This window comes from Aegilops tauschii, chromosome 7 (genome assembly GCF_002575655.3).
Source record: "Aegilops tauschii subsp. strangulata cultivar AL8/78 chromosome 7, Aet v6.0, whole genome shotgun sequence".
Lineage (NCBI taxonomy): Eukaryota > Viridiplantae > Streptophyta > Magnoliopsida > Poales > Poaceae > Aegilops > Aegilops tauschii.
In genome coordinates this window covers 336689330-336712550 of record NC_053041.3, presented here as the reverse complement: position 1 = coordinate 336712550, position 23221 = coordinate 336689330, and positions in this window count along the sequence as shown.

The following is a 23221-nucleotide window of genomic DNA, read 5'->3' as shown; positions in this document are numbered from 1 at the left end:
TTTGTAAATCCTTTCTTGAGCTTCGTCGCGAAGTGCTTCTTGATGTAGTCGATCTTGTCGGCCTTGATTGGCTACGGCACGACTTGAATCTTGAAGGGCACGTTGCGCCTCAAGTGCTTGAGCTTCACGTAGTTGTTGTTCTTGACGTTGTGCCTTGGCGTCTTATGCATCTTGATGTTGTCGCGCTCACTCCTCTTGTTCTTGTTGTCATTGGCATTGCCGATCTTGTGCCTGTGTGAAAGCAGCTTGGTTTTGATGATGTCGATGCTCTTGAGAGTCGGTGTTGTGTAGAGGATTGCGGTTAGCTTGACGGTCTTGACGCGCGGCACGACGAAGAGTGTTCGATGTCGGTGTACTTGAACTGGATAGGGTATCGTCGGAGTGTCGACTTGAGCGGCTCCGTCTTGACGAGGACGAAGTTGTAGAAGAGCGGACCATCATGGTTCGGATATCTTCTTTGAGGGAACTCATGGATTGTCGTAGGTCGGTGGCGAGATTGTCGATGCGGTCGCCCAAAGCAAGTTGTTCTTGATGCAAAGCCCGATGTGCACCAAATAGTTGAGTCTTGGTGACGTAGGATGACATGTCGTCGTCTTGCTCCAAGAAAAGTGGGTTGGTAGAAGTACTTGGCCTATCCATCATTGCAAACAAAAATATGTGAGTGGGGGAAAGAGAAGAACCAATACCAAATGTACCTTGACCGATGTTGAAAATGGATCAAAGATCACTCCAATGTGTATCAAGGAAATAGCACAATTGGTACCAATTCTTGTCGGTTCTCACACCTACACAAGTAAAGGCATATGGTGGAGCTTGGTTAGGATGGTGGCACAAAATTTGATGCAATTGTTAGTGAGACTCAATAATGTTGGAAAAGATTCACAAATTTGCAAATGCAACAAGTAGACCAATAGCAAGATATGGTACACGGAAACACACACCCAAATAGATAATGTGGGGTTGGGCAATCAAGGATGAGCCAAAATGTGGAATCCACCAAGATGCTCTTGTTGCACAACACTAGAGAGACGCTAGCACGATTGCACAATAGGCGGATACGAACTTGTGCACAACCTACTAAGCAAAAATGCAACGACTTCTATCCCAAGTATGCTATATGTATGATGTGTCGGTGATATGATCCAAGATGATCGAGTATGACAATCTTAATGTTGTATGATGCTATGGTTCTTGCTTATAAGCTCTTTGCTTATCTTTCCTCTTTGCTTAAAAGCTAGTTTGGCTCTTTGTTATTTGAGCTCTTTTCTCATGCAATGCTATGCGAACTAAGATAGCAATTGTGTATGCGATGACAACTTTGCGACACAAAAGATGATGCGAAGATATGCACCAATAGTATGGTATGTATGCTATGGAGTATGATCACTAATGTGCACAAGTCACGTTGCCGGCAATACTCAATGGCTAGTCTCGATGGGTAAGCTACGCAAATGAAAGGCCATGGGGTTATCAAAGCAATTGCAAGGTATGACAAAGATGTCGTCGAGGTTACCGTCCTTGGCGATGATGAGTCCTTTGCGAAGATGAGCGGTGGTGATGACGATGTCGAACCATACCTAGATAGCCGAAACACAATAGGACACGGGAACCACAACTCAAAATCTCAAAGACCAAGAGGTGTCCAAATCGTTGGAGTTTGTTAGCGGGGAAACTATGGTGGTATGCGGAAGATATGGTGGGGTTGCGGCTGGAACAGGGCTGGGCGGTAGTACCGCTGGACAGGGCGGTAGTACCGCTTGATGTGCTAAGCGGTAGTACCGCTTGGGGCTGATAGTACCGCTCGTGTCGGGAAAATTCGCAGATCGAAAATCGGGGCGAGTTTGGGGCGGAAAAGGATGATTTCGGGGGCAAAATTGGATGGATTTCGTGGATGGAAGGTGGAGAAACTTGGGGAGATGCTAGATCCACTCGAAACCAAGCAAATCCATGGATCAAATCCAACAATATTTCATCACCCCAACAAATCACAAAAAAAAATTGGGGTTATTTTTGGTGGGGTTTTTTTTAATTGGTGAAGAACAGAACAAAATCAAGCTAGAAAACGAAGGGGGGAGGCTCCGAAATCGTGATCAACGTGGCTCATGATACCAAGATGATGTAGGGTGTAACCCTAGTTGGCTGATCTTTCACGAAAGGAGCGAATCCCTACGAAGAACGTGACGAACACGAGGGGAAACACGAGGGAAACACGAGAGGAACACGAGAGAAATCACTCAACCAACAAGAATAGATCACACATGCGCTAGATCGGTGAATACAAAGGTAAGATACAAGATCCAAAGTCAACAACGGACTATACAAACGGTAACCGGTTCTTCTCCGTGAGGAGGTCTTGATGGGGGTCTTCTCCGTGCGGAGGTCTTGAATCCAAGGTGGATCTTCTCTGAAGAGGGGCCGCGGTCTCTCTCGTGGAGTAGATCCGTAATGGATGAGCAATGCTCTATCTCACATATGAGCTAAACCAATGCTAACCCTAGACAGGATGATGGGAAGGTCTATATATAGTCTAAGCCTTCGAAGGGGTACGAGAGGGTCAAAACGAGTACATGGACCTCGGCCCAGATACGCTGCGCGCAGGCAGGGCGGTAGTACCGGTCCTACGGGCGGTAGTACCGCTTGTAGAGCTTAAGCGGTAGTACCGCTGTGATGGGGCGGTAGTACCGCTCTGGAGTCGTTCGATCAGAGGAGTTTGTCGGGTTCGGCGGTAGTAGGGCGGATGTATGGCGGTAGTGCCGCCCGTTCCAGGCTGAGCAGCTTCTCCTCTTGCTCTCGACGTCCATCTTGTACCGTAGCTTCTTCTAGGCTGGTTCCTTGGTACCTAAACATGCAAAACATCTCCGTTTGAGGTAGTAGCCATGTCTCAAGTGGGTCAAAAGGAAGTTCAACAAGGAGAGAGTTAACCTCGGATTGAATAGCACGTGCTCGAGCTCTTGTCATGGGTCCACTTGGAGCTTGTGTAGTCGAAGTAGTGTCCATGGGGATGATCGTAGGATGCTCCGCATCAGAACCTCTGACAAAATTGGTTCACAATTTTCTAGGTCATCTTAAGGTCACTCGATTAAATCATATGCTATTTGCATTTGGGCATTTAAATGCTACTAATTATTTTAAATGTCCAAATAATCCTAAACTAAAATGTTCCATGTTGTTTATATCCTAAATAGTGGGCATGAGCAATTTGGTGATTTTTGAAAGTGCCTAGGTATTTTTAGAAATGCCACAAACTTGCAGAAATAAAACAAACAGAAATAAAAGGGAAAGGACTTACCTGGCCGCAACCCACCACCCAGCCCACCTGGCGGCCCAGCAATGTGCTGGCCCATGCCAGCCAGCTGCTTCGTCCCCGCCAGGCAGGCAGAGAGGTGACGCTGGCGTGCGCAAGCTCGCCACGGCGCCAGCTGCTTGCCGCTTCGCCCCTAGACGCGCTGGACGACCTCCACGTCGTCGCCCCGACCGCCTGGACACGTCCATTCTTCCCCAACGCCTCTCCCTCGCCCTCTCCCACCATGGCGGACGCCGCCGCAGCCGCCCCGCCGACGTAGACGCGCCCACCGTCGCCTCCTCGTCGCCCCATCATGTCCAGCAGCTCCGCCGCCCTCCTCTCCATCGAGCAGGCCGAGCCCCGAGCGCTCGCTTGCCCCGAAGCCACCGCATCAACCTCGCCCAACTCCGCCACCGCCGGAGATCCCCTTCTCTGTCACCACTGCTACAGCTCGTCCCCGACATCGCCGTCTGCTCCGCCGTGACCGCCGTGAGCTCAGCTACATCCCCATCCTCTCCGTTCTTGCTCTTGAGCACCACAGCAACCCCATGAAGCTCAACCGCACGCACCGTCGCCGAGCTCGTCGCCGACGATGCTCCGGCCACCCAACGGCCTCGCCACCCTGCCCGTAAGCCCCACCGCACTCCTAGGATGACGTAGCACAACTCCCCGCACCTCGTCATGCCCCCTAGCGACGGGTTTGACCTCGCCCGAACTCCGGCGACTGCCAAGGTCGTCGCCGGCGTCGTTTCCGGCGATCCCGAGCTCCACCGCCACCACCACTCGACGCGGCTCACTCCCAGCTACCCGTAGATGGTCTCCGCCGTCCATTTGGTCATCGGAGGACAAAACCCGCACTGCCCCGCCGCGTCTGGCCTCGCCGGTGGCTAAACGCCGGTGAGTTTGACCCCGGGTGGGCCCAGTTTGAACCCACTGGGTCTATGACAGGTGGGACTCGCCTGCTAATTAAGTTAGGATTAGGACTAACTAAAAATTAGTTAGACTAATGACACTGACATGCGGGACCCACAGGTCAGGTTTGACCTGGACCGTCCCCGTTGACCGCTGATGTCACCCTGACGCACTGCTGACGCAATAAAGCATTTACTGGATTTTATTCTTATATAGGAAATTCCACAAAATGTTGCAAACTTCAAAAATTCATAGAAATTAATCTGTAACTCCAAATGCATAGATTTATATATGAAATTTGATCAGAAAAATCCAATCTTTCCATATGTAATGGTTTCAGGCATGTAAGAGCACGTTAACCTTGCTGTTCAAGTGAAACAAGTTAATGCACCTTTATGACTTCATAAAATGGGTTTGCATTTGAATCTTTGGTTCAAATGGACTCATTTCAATCTGTTCTAGCTTGCATTAGCCCAAAACACATTCATATTGCCATGTCATAGCATGCATCGTATTGTTGCATATCGTCATGTGTTGATTGTGTTCCGATGTGTCTTTCGCGGTAGGTTCTGCCTCCGAGGATACCCACGAATATCCGACTGAAGGGCGGTATCCTACTACCACTCCATCAGGCAAGCAAAACCCACTTGTTCATTCCGATACAATCCCACTCTCTCGCTCCTGCTCTCTTTTACAACATTAGGACAACAACGATTCATCTGTTACTTGCTGCGGTAGTTGAACCCCTTTTCCCTCTGCATGACCTGTCATTGCCACAGTAAATAGATGAAACCCACTAGCATGAGTAGGAGTTGTTTGAGCCCTGATGTGCCTACTCATTCATGTTTGTTTGTCATGCCTGCTACTGCTTAGAGCTGAGTCGGGTCCGACTCATCGGGGACGAATTGGAATGTCGTGAACATGTCCTACTGTTGAGAGGTAAGTGTGTGAACACGATTTGGTAAAGGTAGCGGTGAGAGGCCATGTAGGAGTACATGGTGGGTTGTCTCATTGAAACCGTCCTCAGGAACTGAGTTCTGTGTTTGTGATCCATGAACAGCTACTACCACACATTGGGATCCTTAATTGACTATCTCGGCTTCTTAACCACCCTTGTCCTCTGTCCAGGAGTTGCAAGTAGTTTCTGGTGTTTGTAGTATGCTGGAGGCCGTGCGCAGCGCTGACCCGAGGGGTGGGCTGTGATGCGGTAGGCACGTGGCCGGGTATGCCGGGCGCCCGTTTGGTGTCGCGGAACCCTGTACACATCGTTTGGAGCCGTATGTGGAAACCTCGACCGGACTCCCTGCGGATGGAACTTGAATAGGCGATAAACCTGGACTAGAGTTTTGAGTGCTTAGGTAGGCCGTGGCCGACACCCTCGTTGGGCTTCCGCTTGAAGGTTGCCGAGTACATGTCGTGTAAACGGCGGTAAGTGGTGAGAGGGTGTGTGAAGAAGTACACCCCTGCAGGGTTATAAATGATCTATTCGAATAGCCGCGTCCGCGGTAAAGGACTTCTGGGTTGCCTATAACAGTTCATAGACAAGTGAAAGTGGATACTCTAAAACTCGCAAGATAAGCGTGAGTGCTATGGATGGCCTTCTCGTAGGGAGACGGGAGCGGATCCATAGTGGTGTATTGATATGGTGAATATGTGGACTCGTGTGAGCCACCTCAAAAGAGTTACTTGCAGTCATAGTTTAGGATAGCCACTGAGTCAAAGCTGGCTTGCTGCAGTCAAAGTCCACCACCCCATTTGTTGATATTGATGCATATGTAGCTAGTTCTGATGTAAGTCTTGCTGGGTATATTTTTACTCACGTTTTCCTATTTTATGTTTTGCAGAGAGACGTCAGTCTCGCTAGTAGTTCCGTGTGGACTTTGACGTTTAGCTTGATACCTCAGCTACGATCTTGTGCCCTCGGCAGGATCTGGTAGATAGTCAGGCTTCTCAGCCTTTTTCATTTGTAGATGTCTGTACTTAGACATGTTAAGCTTCCGCATGTGCTTTGACTTGTATGCTCTGAATGTTGGGTCATGAGAACCATGTTTGTAATATCTCGCTCCTTGGAGCCTATTGAATAAATACTTTGAGTCGTAGAGTTTTGTTGTGATGCCATGTTGTATTTACACATATCGAGCATATTGTGTGTATGATTGAAATGCTTGGTATGTGTGGGATCCAACAACCTAGTTGTTTATCCTTGGTAGCCTCTCTTATGGGGAAATGTAGTATTGTGCTTCCATGAGCCATAGTAGTCCGCTATAGCCCGGTTCACCGGAGTCCTGCTAGCCTAGCACTACTGCTCCGGAACACTTGACTGGCCAGCATGTGATTCACTTCGTTCCTGTGTCTGTCCCTTTGGGGAAATGTCACGTGGTGACATCCGGAGTCCTGCCTAGCCTGCTACAGCCCGGTTCACCGGAGTCCTGTTAGCCCAGTGCTACAGCCCGGATTCGCAAGCTGCTAACCGACATGCTCGATGTTGATTCATGTATGCCTGTCCCCGTAAGTTAGTGCCACTTTGGGTTCACGACTAGTCATGTTGGCCCGGGTTCTCTGTCATATGGATGCTAGCGACACTATCATATACGTGAGCCAAAAGGCGCAAACAGTCCTGGGCCATGGTAAGGCGACACCCGTGGGAATACCGTGCGTGAGGCCGCAAAGTGATATGAGGTGTTACCGGCTAGATTGATGTGACTCGGAATTGGGGTCCTAACATCTGGTTATTTTTCGTATAACCAGAGATGTCCTAGAAAAGTCAAATTCGTAGTTTCAGAGCACTTTAATTTTCTGCCTTGTTGTGTTGCTTACTATGATTGTTTCCGACGTTAGTTGACGAAGTAGAAGAAATACTCTGAGATGGACCAAAAGATCTGAAGACTCTGATGAACCAGGCTAGCAGCCCTTTGACCATGATACCCCTTTCATGTGCTTTGATACATTTCCGTATGCACGATGATGATGCCGATGATGAGCTTGCTATGCATGTTGCAGTGATGCATCCACGTTGATACTTGCATGATTCGTAGCTCTAATATGTGCTTAGAGATACGATGGTGAAACCGTAGTTTTTGATGCATGTACTTGCATAAATTCCATGAAAATAACCTTGAGAGAAATATCTCGAAAGCCCAATGGGTGCCACTAATGCCCTTGGGAGATGATGATGAACTAGGTCACTGCTTGGTGGAGAAGGAGTGTACCGAGGCTTGATGAAAGTGTTGTTTACAGAGACGGATTAGATTTAAGATTTGTTGACCGTCCCGACCAAACATGCACAACCACTCTACCCTTATATGGGAAAGGGCATTATTGATTACCTAGTTCGTGCTAGCATGGATGCCCGCATTACTAGTGACGGGAGTGGCGTGGTCACTCTCGGGACGGGGTCATGCCAGGTTGGGCGGCCATCACTGTTTTTACAGGGCACCGGACACACCGTTGGTACCCTGTGCTTGTGATATGTGTTGAATATGGGAGCATGGCTCCACAAAAAAAGAATTATGTGACAATGTTTGGCACGGGGGCTGCTACCAATCGAGTGGACTCCTTTTTAGTCACGGCTAGGGAAAGGTAGTGATCGGGTGCTTACCTCAGGTACTTGAGGTACCGCGGGTCGTGGATGACACAAAGCTTCCCAGATCTTGTGGGTAAAGTGTGAACCTCTGCAGAGTATCAAACTATTCGAATAGCCATGTCCACGATCAAGGACAGTTGGGTGGTGCTGCTTAGACTATGTCCATATGTTTCTGACAAACAACACAGTTTGGTAAATATGTTGATGTGATTCATGAGAAAGTCACGATGAGCTTGAGCATGAGTTGTTCACAACTCTTTCTCGATGTTGATGTCTGTAACCTCCTGATACTTGTTGCAGACGCATTCATGTCCTTGATAAATGTTGATCATACTTGCATGAGCAAAACTAGCTTTCCGCAAAAATGCCAATTTAGCAGTAGAGCCTTGCATAATTATTTTGTTATCACTCTTGGGTTGCTTGCGAGTACATTCAAAGTACTCATTGGCTTGCCACTGGTTATTATTTTTGCCAGGCATGAAAGAACATGATATAATGAAGAGTACCTTGGTGACGAACATGCGAGCTAGGATGCTTCCCAGTCAGAATGCCTGTAGGGTTAAGGCGGATGGCATGGGTCCAAGTTGTCTTTGAAGATTTCCGCTGTGATGATATACTCAAGACTTGACCATATTGGTCCTAATTGTGTAAGACGGTATGTATGGATGTAAGACTCTTGTTATTCAGCTTCTGTGTGTTTAGTGAGCATTGATCTCTGGGATCACTATACATGTGCATTCGGTGATCACGACTTATGAGTCGGGGTCCCCACAGAGCTGGTATCAAAGCCATCCTAACTGTAGGAAGCCTTAGTTAGCATGGTCGTTAGTTAGGGTAGCACTATTTTCAAAACTATTACTAATTTGCAAAAAACTATCTATACTTCTCTTCCCCTTCTCAATTTTTCGAAAACTAAGATATACTTCCCTTATTGATCTCTTCCCCTTCAAAATTTTAAATGGTCGCTAGAATCCTTATGCCCCTGACCATGGGATTCCTTGTAATCCTCATGGATAATCTAGAAGGAAGACGCCTTGCCAGACACTCACCCACCTCTTCTGAACACAAGATTGGCGACACCACAGCAAGACGATGCCAGCAGAAGATACACCCCCTAGGAATGAGGACATGAAGACCCAAAGGATGGTGACACCTTTGAATTTGCCCCAGGATGATGCAACCTTGGCCTACGATGATCAGGGCATAGGATATGCAAGGTCATGATATACATCGCTAGTAGAGCAACACTGTCCTTATCATTGTTGTGTCGGCAACCACGGGTGGATGATAACCTCGCCATTTGGTCCGCCTCACTATAGTGAGCAGAAAAACGGTTCTCGGCATCCCCCGCTCTGGGTGACGATACTTGCAAAAGTGTGTCCGACATATTGTCCCTCTACTATGGCTTGTTAGTGTCATTACATAAAGGATTGCCTACCTGGTACCCTCAACGCCTTAGAAGGCAAAAGGGATCGTCGTGATTAAGAATACAAGAGAAGACCAATTCAATGCCAGCTACGAGGAGCCACCTTCACCCCATCACTTCAACAGGCGAGAAATTGCTGAAGACTCTTCAGGCTCAACCGGATCGTTTCATCGAACAACTACAAGAGACGTAGCAACACCTGAGGAAAATCCAGAAGACTGCATGAGACACGGAGCAAAGCACGACTATGGAGTCCGAGAACCCCTAGGGTAGGATGAGTCGTGTACCCCCTATGCGTAGTCGAGTCTGTATGATGGTTCGAATAGAACCATGATTGTGTGTTGCTTGTTTTTATTTGTTATTGTTTTGATATAGGTCGCACTTTTTGCCCTAGGCAACATGTACGCGACTATATCACCTTCCTTACCTTGTTTCTTTTGTTTGGCCCTTTTTGCACCTGTTTGTTTGCACTTGCACTATATAACCCCCTTTTGGCATTCCCCTCCTCTATGCTACTTTTCCCTGTCATCTCTCTCCTCAACTGAAGACCAGCAAGACAAGATACACCAAGGATTCTACCTCGGCAACCAACTAGCAATGAAGACTTTTGCTACCGCATCCTCGACCAGGTGCAACCCCGTAGAGTTATGTTTAACCCTCCAGACAAGAAACCCATCCCTAGACCCTTCGAGACTTCACGAGATACCCCAACTTGAGTTCTTAACCATGTGCTTAACCCACATAATTGCAGGAGAACCAGTTGAGCCCCAACAACCTTTGCTTAGTACAAGGGTTCATTAGGGGACTAGTGGACATAGTGAACTAGCACATTACGATCCTAATATAGCACCAAAATTGGCGATGCCATGGGGAAGACCAATTTGAGGATATAGGGATAGAGGACAGATGACTTGATGAGTTTTATATCAATGAGTTTGCGGAATTATCTGAGACTATTTGGTGGATTATGAGGCTTTCATATTGGTAGATGAACTTGGTGGGATCATGTTAATAGGATAGCATAACTATGAGATGGACCAAAAGATCTGAAGACTCTGATGAACCAGGCAAGCTGCCCTTTGACCATGATACCCCTTTCATGTGCTTTGATACATTTCCATATGCACGACGATGATGTCGATGATGAGCTTGCTATGCATGTTGCATTGATGCATCCCCATTGATACTTGCATGATTCATAGCTCTAATATGTGCTTAGAGATATGATGGTGAAACTGTAGTTGTTGATGCATGGACTTGCATAGATTCCGTGAAAATCACCTTGAGAGAAATCTCTCGAAAGCCCAATGGGTGCCACTAATGCCCTTGGGAGATGATGATGAACTAGGTCACTGCTTGGTGGAGAAGTAGTGTACCGAGGCTTGATGAAAGTGTTGTTTACAGAGACGGATTAGATTTAAGATTTGTTGACCGTCCCAACCAAAAATGCCCAACCACTCTACCCTTATATGGGAAAGGGCATTATTGATTACCTAGTTCGTGCTAGCATGGATGCCCGCATTACTAGTGACGGGAGTGGCATGGTCACTCTCGGGACGGGGTCGTGCCTGGTAGGGCGGCCATGACTATTTTTACAAGGCACCGGACACACCGTTGGTACCCCGTGCTTGTGATATGTGATGAATATGGGAGTGTGGCTCCACAAAAAAAGTATTATGTAACAATGTTTGGCACGGGGGCTGCTACCAATCGAGTGGACTCCTTGTTAGTCACGGCTAGGGAAATGTAGTGATCGGGTGCTTACCCCGGGTACTTGAGGTACCGCGGGTCGTGGATGACACGAAAGCTTCCCGGATCTTGTGGGTAAAGTGTGCAACCTCTGCAGAGTGTCAAACTATTCGAATAGCCGTGTCCATGGTCAAGGACAGTTAGGTGGTGCTGCTTAGACTATGTCCATAAGTTTCTGACAAACAACACAGTTTGGTAAATATGTTGATGTGATTCATGAGAAAGTCACAATGAGCTTGAGCATGAGTTGTTCACAACTCTTTCTTGATGTTGATGTCTGTAACCTCCTGATACTTGTTGCAGACGCGTTCATGTCCTTGATAAATGTTGATCATACCTGCATTAGCAAAACTAGCTTTCCGCAAAAATGCCAATTTAGCAGTAGAGCCTTGCATAATTATTTTGTTATCACTCTTGGGTTGCTTGCGAGTACATTCAAACTACTCATTGGCTTGCCACTGGTTATTTTTTTGGCCAGGCATGAAAGAACATGATATAATGAAGAGTACCTTGGTGACGAACATGCGATCTAGGATGCTTCCCAGTCAGAATGCCTGTAGGGTTAAGGCGGATGGCATGGGTCCAAGTTGTCTTTGAAGATTTCCGCTGTGATGATATACTCAAGACTTGACCATATTGGTCCTACTTGTGTTAGACGGTATGTATGGATGTAAGACTCTTGTTATTCAGCTTCTATGTGTTCAGTGAGCATTGATCTCTGGGATCACTATACACGTGCATTCGGTGATCACGACTTATGAGTCGGGATCCCCACATACTACAAGCAACTTCAAGCTAAGAGCTTCATCATCAACGACTCCAACCAATGAGACCGACAAGACAAGTTCCATCAAGTGCTTTACTTGCCAAGGCCGAGGCCACAAGACATACCAATGCCCCACCCGATGAAACATTACTGCCAACGACGACGACACCTATGACTCAATGAGTGAGGAAGAAATGGAAGCGCTTGAGCATGTGGCCATGTACCGTCAAGTGAATGAAGATGAATGACCAAGTCTTTTGTGACAATGATTCGAGCCCCGCTCTCATTGCTGAGGTCGTGACACTTCAACATCAAGAAGAAGAAGACCAACGTTGCCACATCTTCCACACCAAAGCAGGCATCAACGGGCGTTTCGTGAAGGTCATCATCGACGGAGGAAGTTGCCACAACTTGGCAAGTGCAGTGCTATGTTCCAAGCTACAATTGGTCAAGATGAAGCATCCTCGTCCCTACAAGGTCTAATGGCTTAGCGACTCTGGCACCATTCAAGTGGAGCACACCATTCAAGTCTCCTTCAAGATAGGAGCATATGAAGACACCTTGGAGTGTCATGTGGTTCCCATGTCCGTTTGCCTTCTCCTACTTGGACGACCATGGCAATTCGACCGCGGCGTCATCCACAATGGTCATCCACAATGGGTGAACCAATCACTATAGCTTCAAGATGAAGGGAAAGGAGTACGTGCTATGACCTATGTCAACAATCAAGTGATCGCCAACAAGCAAGTAACCACCCATCATGGAGAGAATAGTGAGAGAGTGAGGCACCAAAAAGAGAGTGAGCGCCACGAGCCAAAATTGAGTGCCTCCACGATGAGCGACAAGAAAAACTTAGTGATTTTCGCTATCAAAAGAGAGATGAGAGAAGTGTGTGAGAACCCATCTAGTTTCACCCACTATGTCATTGTGCAAAGATGAAGTGGCAATGACTAACTTCTCTCACCATCTACCTTTAGTGTTGTCTACTCTATTGCAGGAATTCAAGGACATTGTCCCCGATGAGCTACCTTCGGGACTACCTCCACTACGAGGCATCGAACACCGAATCGACCTCATCCCTGATGCACTGTTATCGAACAAGGCACCCTACCGCGTCAACCGCGAAGAAACCAAGTAAATACAAAGGCCAGTACAACAACTCATTGACAATGGGCATGTACGTGAAAGCTTAAGTCCTTGTGTCATTCCGGTAATTCTTGTGCCTAAGAAAGATTGTTGTTTTTGCATGTGTTCCGATTGTCGTCCTATCGATGCTATCACCGTTCGTTATCGTTACCCCATTCCACGCCTTGATGATATGCTAGATGAGCTTAGCGGAGCCACCATTTTTTCTAAGATTGATCTTAAGAGTGGCTATTACCAAATTAGCATCCAAGAGGGCGATGAATGGAAAACCGCTTTCAAAACCAAGTTCGGCTTGTATGAATGGTTGGTCATGCCTATGGGTTTATCCGAAGCACCTGGTACTTTTATGCGTGTGATGGATTATGTCCTTCGCCCATACATTGGCATATTTGTTGTGGTCTACTTTGACGATATTATTGTGTTTAGCATGTCTCTAGAAGATCATAACACACATCTTAGAACCATTTTGCAAACTCTAAGAAAAGAGAGCCTTTATGCTAATATGGAGAAATGCACATTTGGTGTTGATAAGCTCGTTTTCTTGCGTTTTGTTGTGTCTTCCAAGGGTGTTCATGTCGATGAATCTAGAATTGATGCTATTAAAACTTGCCCACAACCAACCAACTTGCAGCAAGTCCGTAGTTTCCTTGGCCTATCCGGTTGCTATCATAGATTCGTTAAGGACTTTAGCACTATTGCATCCCCTTTTGCATGCCTTGGGTAAGAAGAATGCATCATTTGTTTGGGGACCATCCCAAGATACCGCATTTCATGAGCTTAAGAATTTGCTTACACATGCTCCATTCCTTGCATTACCCAACTTTGATAAAACTTTTGAAGTTCACTGCGATTCTAGTGGTAATGGCATAGGAGGTGTGTTGATGCAAGAGAAGCGCCCAATTGCTTATTTTAGTGAAAAACTTTCTGGCGCGCAACTCAATTATCCCATTTATGACAAAGAGTTATATTCTTTAGTGAGAGTCTTGCATGTGTGGGAACATTATCTTCGCCCTCATGAATTTGTCATCCATACAGATCATGAAACACTTAAATACCTTAAAGGTCAAACTAAACTGAATAAGTGACATGCCAAATGGAGTGAGTTTATTGAGTCATTTCCTTATGTTATCAAGTACATCAAAGGTAAGGAAAATGTTGTGGCGGATGCTCTTTCCCACAAATGCACGCTTGTCACTAAACTTGAATTGAATGTCATTGGCTTGAGCACATAAAAGACATGTATGCGCATGATCCTACTTTTGCTATTGCCTATGCCAAATGTTTGACGCATACATCTTGGGAACGCTATTACATCAAAGATGATCATCTTATGATACCTAACAAACTATGTATCCCCGACTCTTCTCTTTTTTTTACTATACACAGTAGGGCAAAACCCCACTGCAATTTGTTCGTTAATATAAAAGTATCATACAAGGCTTGAGCTAAGCCAAAAAGTAAAGAAAAAAAGTGAAATAAAGGCTATGCAGATATATTACATAAGAGGATCCATAAGAGAACTACAACTGCAGGTGATTCAACCATTGAATGAATTGGTTAGCATACTTCTTTTTGATTCAGAACTTGAGGAGATGTAGTTCTCTTTTGAAAGTGTCCTTCCATTTCTGTAGACTAGGTTGAATGTTCTCGAAGATAAGATTGTTTCTAGTGATCCAAATGGCCCAGGAAGCTAAGATGATTATTTCCCTGAAAAAAGGAACTTGCAATTGTTGTTTGAGATCAGCAAAAGCTTCCATCACTGAGACATTAGAGGGTCTATTGGGGAAGAGTTGGTCCAAGCATTGAGTAGCAAAAGGGCAAGTCCAGAAGAGATGCTGCAAAGTTCCTTCTTGCTGACAGTTGAAAATAGCACAATTGTAGCTCTGTAACACAAAAGTTTTCCTTCTTAAGAGGTTTCTTGTATTCAGTCTATCATGCAGCAATGTCCAGAAGAAGACCTTATGTTTTGGCTGACAGGAGTTGTTCCAAATCCATTGAAACTATTGAGGTACCACTCTAGTACCCATCATTGTTCTGTAAGCTTTAGCAACAGAGAATTGTTCATTGCCCCAAATATAGCTCCATGTGTCATTACAATCCAAGAACTCTGTCTTTTCAAATCCTCACGGATATTTTCCAAGAATTCAAATCCCTCATATGCTTCAATGGTTAGGAGCAAATGGAAGAGATCTTCTAAATATTCCATCTGAAGGACAGCATGTAAAGAATAATGTTGTTCCTTGGCAAAAGAGAAAAGGTGTGGGAACAAGTTTTGGAGACAAGCAGAGTGCCATAAATGAGACCAGAAGAAAACAGTCCTACCATCTCCCACATTGCATCTTGCCATTGATTTATAGTAATCAAGAAGTTTGAGGTTTGCTTTCCAACAGAAAGAACCAACCCAATTGTTGCCAGGTAGAAGGCCATCATTATAATGAGTTTCCTAGATTAAATTGACCCAAGGAACGTTGAGTTTGTTATAAAATTTGTGAAGATTCTTAAGGAGCTAAGCTTTGTTTTGCACAAAAATGTCTAGCACACCCAACCCACCTTGATCCTTTGGTCTACAGATGGTCTTCCAGGCCACCATGGCAGGTCTATGATCCTCAAGGTCAGGCCCTCTCCAGAGACAATGTCTCAAATATTTGTTGACTTGGTTTTTAATGGTAACTGGCACATGAAGACATCCCATGAAATAGATGATCAGAGAGTTGAGGACAGATTTGACCAAAAGAACTCTGCCAGCCAGTGTCATGAATGAAGATAAACCCATCAACTTTTTTGCAATCCTGTTGAACAGAGGTAAGCACTGCCCCACAGATGGCTTGTGCAAAGGCATTCCAAGGCAGGTAAGAGGAAATGTCCCTTGCTTGCATTGAAAAGTTATTGTTAAGATTTCCACTTTCTCCTCAGGGACATTGATTGGAATGAGACTTGATTTGTGGTAATTCACTTTGAGACAAGTTGACTCAGTAAATGTGTGAAGGAGAGCTTTGAGACAGTGTAATTGCTTTGCATCTTCCTGAAGAAGGACTAAGGTATCATCAGCATATTGGACAATTGGGAAATTAGGGCAGGAGGTCACTTGTAAGGGAGGGGTGAGAAGCCCCAGTTGCATGCCCCTGTTAATAATTGATTGAAGCAAATCTGCTGCCAGAACAAACAGTAATGGGGACAGTGGATCACCCTGTCTTACTCTGTAGTAGAAATTTTTCCAGGGACTCCATCCAGCATGACACCAGAGGAGGTAGAAGTAAAAAAGCATGGTGATCCAATGAATCCATTTCTCTCCAAAACCCTTAGCTCTAAGAATCTCCAGAATAGCTTTATCTTCAATTATGTCAAAAGCTTTCTCAAAGTCTAGCTTTAGAACAATTACCTCTTCCTTTGATTTGTGACATTGGTGCGAATATTCATAAGCCCAGCCCAAACAGTCATGAATGGCCCTTTCCTTGAGAAAACCATATTGATTGATATGAACCAAAGATAGGATCGCCTTTTGGAGCCTATTTGCCAAGAGCTTAGTAATGAGCTTTAAACAGCAATTCACGAGGGAGATTGGTCTGTAGTCATTTGCTGTCAAGGGAGAAGGCCCTTTAGGAATGAGGGTGACGTAAGATGTGTTGATGCTCTCCAAGCATAAATGTCCCTCATGAAACTCCTTAATTAGCTAGAAAACATCCACTTTGATGATCTCCCAACAAGCTTTGAAAAACTCATTATTGAACCCATCTGGTTCAGGGGATTTATCATTAGGCAGTTTTTTAATCACTTCATTTACTTCCTCCTCAATGAATGGGAGTTCCAAATCATGGAAGATAGAAGGATCATGAGGAGGACCATAAAGAGATGCCAGATCAAAATGCATGTTTGTTTGCTCAGAAGTCCCCAACCTTTTCTTAAAAGCATCCCATAAAATTGCTGCTTTCCCAGCATGATCTGAAATATCCACTTGATGTTCATTTTGAATAACAGCAATATGGTTGTGTCTACGATTGATGGTGGCCTTTGTATGGAAAAACTTTGGGTTCTCATCACCAAATTTGATCCCCTTAATCTTTCCTCTTTGTTTCCAATAGATTTTCTGATTTTTTAAAAGGATAAGAAGGTGCTCCTTTAAAACCACTCTGCAGTTCCACTCAAAATCACCTAGGTCTGTGAATTCTTCAAAGAAATCTAGGAGAATGATCACCTCATTAATTGCCTTAATTTGGAGTTTCAGACAAGAAAGAGTTTTGGCCCACAGCTTGAGAGCTCTTTTGAGGTTTTTGAATTTGGCATTAATAGTCTTTGCATCATCCATATTTCCTACTGGAATATTCCAGGCTGCAGCAACCACTTGTTTGAAGTTAGAATGTTGCAGCCAATAATTCTCAAATCTAAACACTTTGGCCTTGGGGATTGCAGTCCCAATTTTGATTACACAGGACAAATGATCAGAGATTGGTTTTGCAAGGGGAAGCACAATTGTGTTTGGAAAGGAGGTCATCCAAGAAGCTGAAGTAAAAAACCAATCCAACTTTTCCAGGAGGGGTCGCTGTTGCATGTTACTCCAGGTGAATTTTCTTCCATGCAGTGGCAGTTCTACCAGGCCTTGATTACTAATAGCTTCATTGAACAGTAACATCTCATTTACCTCCCCACCTGGCCTATTTCTGTCTTCAGGTGATCTAATAAAATTGAAATCACCCATCAGAATCCAATCTTTACCAAGGGGCATGTGAATGTTGTGGAACCAGGTAATAAATTCAGCTTTTTCTTGCACTCCACATGGTCCATAGATGTTTGTGAGTACCCAGGTCTGGTTGGATTGCGGGCTTGTGAATTCAAGCGAGAGAGAAAACCTGTTTTAAGCAATAACATCCCCATCAAATATAGAACCATTCCAAGCTACCAAAAGACCACCTGAAGCTCCAATTGAGGGCAAGAAAGCAAACTTGTTGATCCTGTTTGGGAAAAAAATAGATAAGCAGCATCAATTTCCTCTCTTTTGGTTTCCTGTAAACAGAGAATTGCACAGTCACTTTCTTCAATCTTTTGCTTAAGAGCCAGCCATTTTGGTTCAGAATTCATCCCTCTAATGTTCCAACTAAGAATGTTCCAGTTTTTGGTTGTGCTATTCATTGCAACAAGAAGACAACCAGAGCCATAGATCAAGCACCAACCCTTGATCGCCAGAGAAACCACTACGCTCTCTTACTGATAGCCACAGGGGAACCCAAAGAAACACAAGGTAACAGTACAACCATATCATAAGCTCTAACCGAGATTGACATAAAGCACAGACCAACACCAAGTAACCCTTCATTTTAATAAGGGCTAACACAATCCTCCAAAAGATATTTAACCACCAGTAGCAAAGGTTTACAAAACAAGCGGAGGCAGCCATTACAAGAGTGCTCATTACATCCAACATTGAACACAGGAAGTGCAAATAAGTAATGTCCTCCCAGACTGCTAGTTCTTGAAGATGTGCTTGCATTAGTTACCCATGGGGGTGTCAGCATCTCCCTTGGACAAGCTCAACTTGGCCAACTCCTCTTCAGTCTTTCTCTTTGGTTTTTTTGGCCAGCGTTGCCTCAAGTTCTTGATCAGCCACCTTGCAAAAAGTAGTGGTGAGATTCTTAACCACAGATTTCTGAGCAATAGGAGGAGTAGCATTACAAGGAAGGCATTTGGAATTTGAGCAAGAAATCCTCTTAAAACCAGCATTATCTTGCTTAACCCTATCACTTCTCCTTACTTGGCTTTCAACCAGAGGGGTTTTGCCTCCTCTCCTCTTTTTGGAGTTCTCTTGACCAAAGGGTTGCAAGACGGCTTGAGATTCCAAATCCAGCTGGTTAGAGAAGTCCCCTTCATTCTCCTTATTCTTCAAGTTTTGAGTGTTCTCCTCCACACTCATCTGACAAATAGGGGCATGAGAGGTGGAGCATTTATCAGGTATATGGAATAAGATAGCCTTATCATCATTTTCAGTCTGAGAGAGCAATTCCCACATGGTGGATTTCAACATTTGCACAGTCCAAGCAAACTTATCTGGTGTCATGAGAAGGTGTAAAATGAAGTTAAACCAACTTACATGAATGTTAACAGAGAATGCCTTTCCAGCTTCCTTCGGTGGCTCAGAAAAATGTTTCTTCCATAAGGAGAGACCCTCTTCAGAAATAACAGTTGCATTATTAGCACGAGCTGACGAGTGAATATTTTTTAATCCTAAAACTGAAGGAGCAGTATTGAAAAGACCATTAATGTCCTGAACCCAGTTACCTCCCATGAAAGCTAGCAAAACATTTGACTATGATTCAGCAGCAGCACTACCTCTGTTAGTGTTTACATAATCAGGGACAGATATAAATGCCTCAGATTCAGCAACTACTAGGCCAGTGTCTCTGTTGGTGTTGACATGATCAGGAGTAGTAGAAAAGTTAACTGGCTCAGGTTCAGGGTTTGAGACCACCTTATCATCCATGACATTGACAGGTGGCTGCTGAAGCACATCCAGATGGGCATCCTTAACCTCATTTTCTGAAGAACTTGTAATAACCACAACAACAAAAGGAGGAATTGTTGCAGTGGCAGGCTCAACTTGGAGAATCTCATGATCAGAAGCAGCAGAATGAGACATGAGAACTGGAGGCTCATTTAGAGGAGCAGCCAACTGACCAACATCAATCGCAGCCATCAAATCAATTTGAGGGGGAGGCTGCATAGTCACATTGTTTTGCAGAGGAATTTCCTCCTTATCATCTGACTAGTAGGCTTGGATGAGATTTTGAAGACCATTAGCTACAACAACAGGCTGTGGCTCAAGAACTTGCAACACAGGAGCAACAGCAGCAATAACAAGAGGAATGGTGGGACCCACTATGTTTGAATTTTCTCCTTCTGAGAAAGACATATCTGAAGAGGTGCTGCTGTTACTGAAAGCAGGCATAAGTTCCTCACCATCTGCCCAAGCTAGCTCTTCTTGTTGAACAACATCAAGTAATTCGTGGAGGGGCTCATTATGTGCAGGTTGTTGCCCCCAATTATCATCCTGAACCCACTCACCCTCTTCCAGAATATCCTCAGGGTCTGCGTCTATTGCCACCTGGTGAAAACCATGGTTTCCGGCTGCATGTTCAGGCAGCGGGTGCGGATTCACATCTTTAGGGGAAATAGGGTCTTCATCGGCAGGTCCACGACCCAGCATCTCACTTGACAAGATTTCCACAGAGGAGGACCAACCATCTTCCTCAAACTCATCACCTTCTGGCCACCTGACACTTTTGGGGATGATTTGGTGGTTCATGACTCTGGCTTTAAGCACAATGCGGCCCATGTGGTCTTCCTCATTGTCCTAGGAGATTAATCTACCAAAGCGACTAATGGCATTGGCAATATATCTAGTATTTCTAAAATCAAACAGTACCCCCGTGAGCAAGAGCCAAATAGTTCTATTAAAATGAACCCTTCTGTGGTTTCTCCCCTCATTGTGCTTGGAGAAAGAGATAAAGACATCACCAAATTCATGCGGACTATCAAGAACAAGTTTATCCCTATCTGTGACGTGCGTGAGGCGCACATAAGCCTCCCGAAACGGACATCTCTGAACATCTCTTAGCCCTAGACACTTTTCAACAACAATGAAATCTTCAAGTACCTCTCTGATGTTGGGGAAAGGAGCGCTGACGGGGATCAGATGGATTGAGGCGATGGCCCAGTCCTCATGACGGCGCTGTCGATGAGGAAGAACCACACAAGAAACTCCATTGCGGCCCTCCACCTCTTGAATATCATACCCATGAGGAACAAACGGACGAGGATCAATCGGAATGTTTGCCATGCAGTCAGAAACCCTAGCTAGAGCTCCCGATGACGAGCTGGGAGGGGTGCTAGTGGAGCTGGAGTGAAGCAGAGGAGGAACAGGGCCAGGGGTTGGAGAAGCCGAGGAGACAAGAGCCAATTTAGGCTGGAAATTAGGAAAAGACCCCAAACATAGCTCGGCAAAACTGGAAACCACCGGGGCCTCGCGGGCCGGCCGAATAGAACAAAACCAGTCCTGGACGATACCAGGAGCCCAGGCCTCCTCAGGTGGGCCGCTAAAAGAATCAAACCGAAGAAAAGGATAAAGCCCAGTCAATTTCGGCACCGTGCATTCTTCGGCAAAGTGGCCCACCTGCCCACAGGCATAGCAATGCACCAAAAAATTTGAACGATCCACGTAGGCGGGCAATCTGTACGGGCTGCCCCGTAACGGTTGATGCTCCGCGTTAATCCTTTCATTAGTAGCCGTGTCATTATTCCCTAGGGCCACATTAACGCTAGCTTCCGGACGATCAGCTAGCCTCATGAACACCGACGGCCGGCGTTGATCGCTGGCGGAGACACGCGGTCGAGAACCACCACGATCAACCAGGGTCCAAGAAGCATCTTCTTCTTTGTAGAATAATAATTCCTCTCTGCGCCAGTTTGGACCACCCATACCCCAGAGAGAGAAAACCAATTCAAAATCTTTCTCAATGATACGACCATGGTTATAGATCTCAAAACCAACCACTTTAGAAGCCACAGAAAACCTAAAAGATATGTCCTTAAGATGATGAACTCTAAACCCTTGGGGATAACCTCCAAAACAGGATTGAAGGGCAATGCTGACCTGTGAAAATCCAACTGAAAACGCGAGCGACAGAAGGAGGCCACCAAGACAAATTCTTTCTGGCGAAAGCCTGGGGAAAACACAACCGGATGACCAAACTTCTTTCTCATGGAAAGCTGAAACTCTTTACCTCGAGCAAATTTAAGGGAAGGGGGATCCATGGTCATCTGCCCACACACCCCACAGGGGAGCAGACACCTCTACCGGAGACCCGGAAGGCACACACGCTAAGGTGGCCGCCGGGGCCGGAGCGGCCACCGGCGCAAGGGAGGCCTAGAGCCTAGAGCCTAGGGGAGAGGGGAGTCTAGGGGAGAGATCCCCGACTCTTCACTTCGTTTGTTACTTTTGCAAGAATCTCATGGAGGAGGACTTATCGGACACTTTGGACACGACAAGACATTCGCTACGCTGTCCAAGAACTACTTTTGGTCCAAGATGTTCCACGACGTCTTCCGCAACACCAACCGATGCTCTACATGTCGCAAAGCTAAGTCTAAAGCTCAATCCCATGGTCCCTATATGCCACTTCCTATTCCATATCAACCATGGGAACATATTAGTATGGACTTTGTGCTTGGTTTGCCTCAGAACTAGAAATAGAAAAGATTTTGTGTTTGTTGTTGTGGACCGTTTCTCTAAGATGGCACATTTTATTCCATGCAACAAGATAGATGATGCTTCACATGTTGCCAATCTGTTTTGTAGGGAAATCTTGCGCCTACATGGAGTACCAAAGACGATTGTCTCAGACCACGACGTCAAGTTCCTAAGCTACTTTTGGAAAACACTATGCGCCAAGCTCGGAATGAAGCTCTTGTTCTCTTCGGCATACCACCCACAAACCGACGACCAAATGGAGGTCATGAACTGGACGCTATCTACAGTCCTACGCATGTTGATCAAGAAGAACATGAAGGAATGGGAAGAGTGCTTACCCATCACCAAGTATGCCTACAATCGCGCAAGACATTCGACTACCGGCAAGTCCCCCTTCAAGGTCGTCTACGGTTTCAACCCATTGTCTCGATTGGACATTGTACCCCTACCACTACAAGAGCACATCAACATGGACGCAATTGGACGAGCGAGCTATCTCAAGAAGTTCCATGAAGATACAAGGCACACCATCGAGCGCCAAGTACAACGCCTCGCGACCAAGATCAACACCAACAAGAACCCCATGATATTCAACAATGGAGATCTTGTGTGACTACACCTTCACAAGGATCGCCTCCCCAACAAACGCAAGTCAAAGCTCCTACCTCAAGCCGATGGACCCTTCAAGGTGCTAGCACGCTACAATAACAATGCATACAAGATCGACCTACCGCGTGACAAGTACACCATGAGCGACATCTTCAACGTCAAGGATATCTCTCCCTACCATGGTGATGAGGCTTTCGATCCGAGGTCGGATCTTTCCTGGGGGGCTGGGGATGAAGCAGAGCATCCGACGGTCATCCCCATGGACCTACCTTCATCTCCCACGACACCACATGGACCAATGACTAGAGCTCGAGCAAAGGCTATTGAAACTAAGGTGAACTCGCTCCTCTCCGAACTACCACTTTCCACATGTGAGACATGGTACTACCTCAAGCGGAGGCCCTATGTGTGATCAGGTAATTAGAGGGAAGCCACGGAGCAACTACAGCCAACGGACAAGATGGCGAGGATACCAAGTACAAAGACCAAGAGAAGGAGCTGCCAGAAATCTA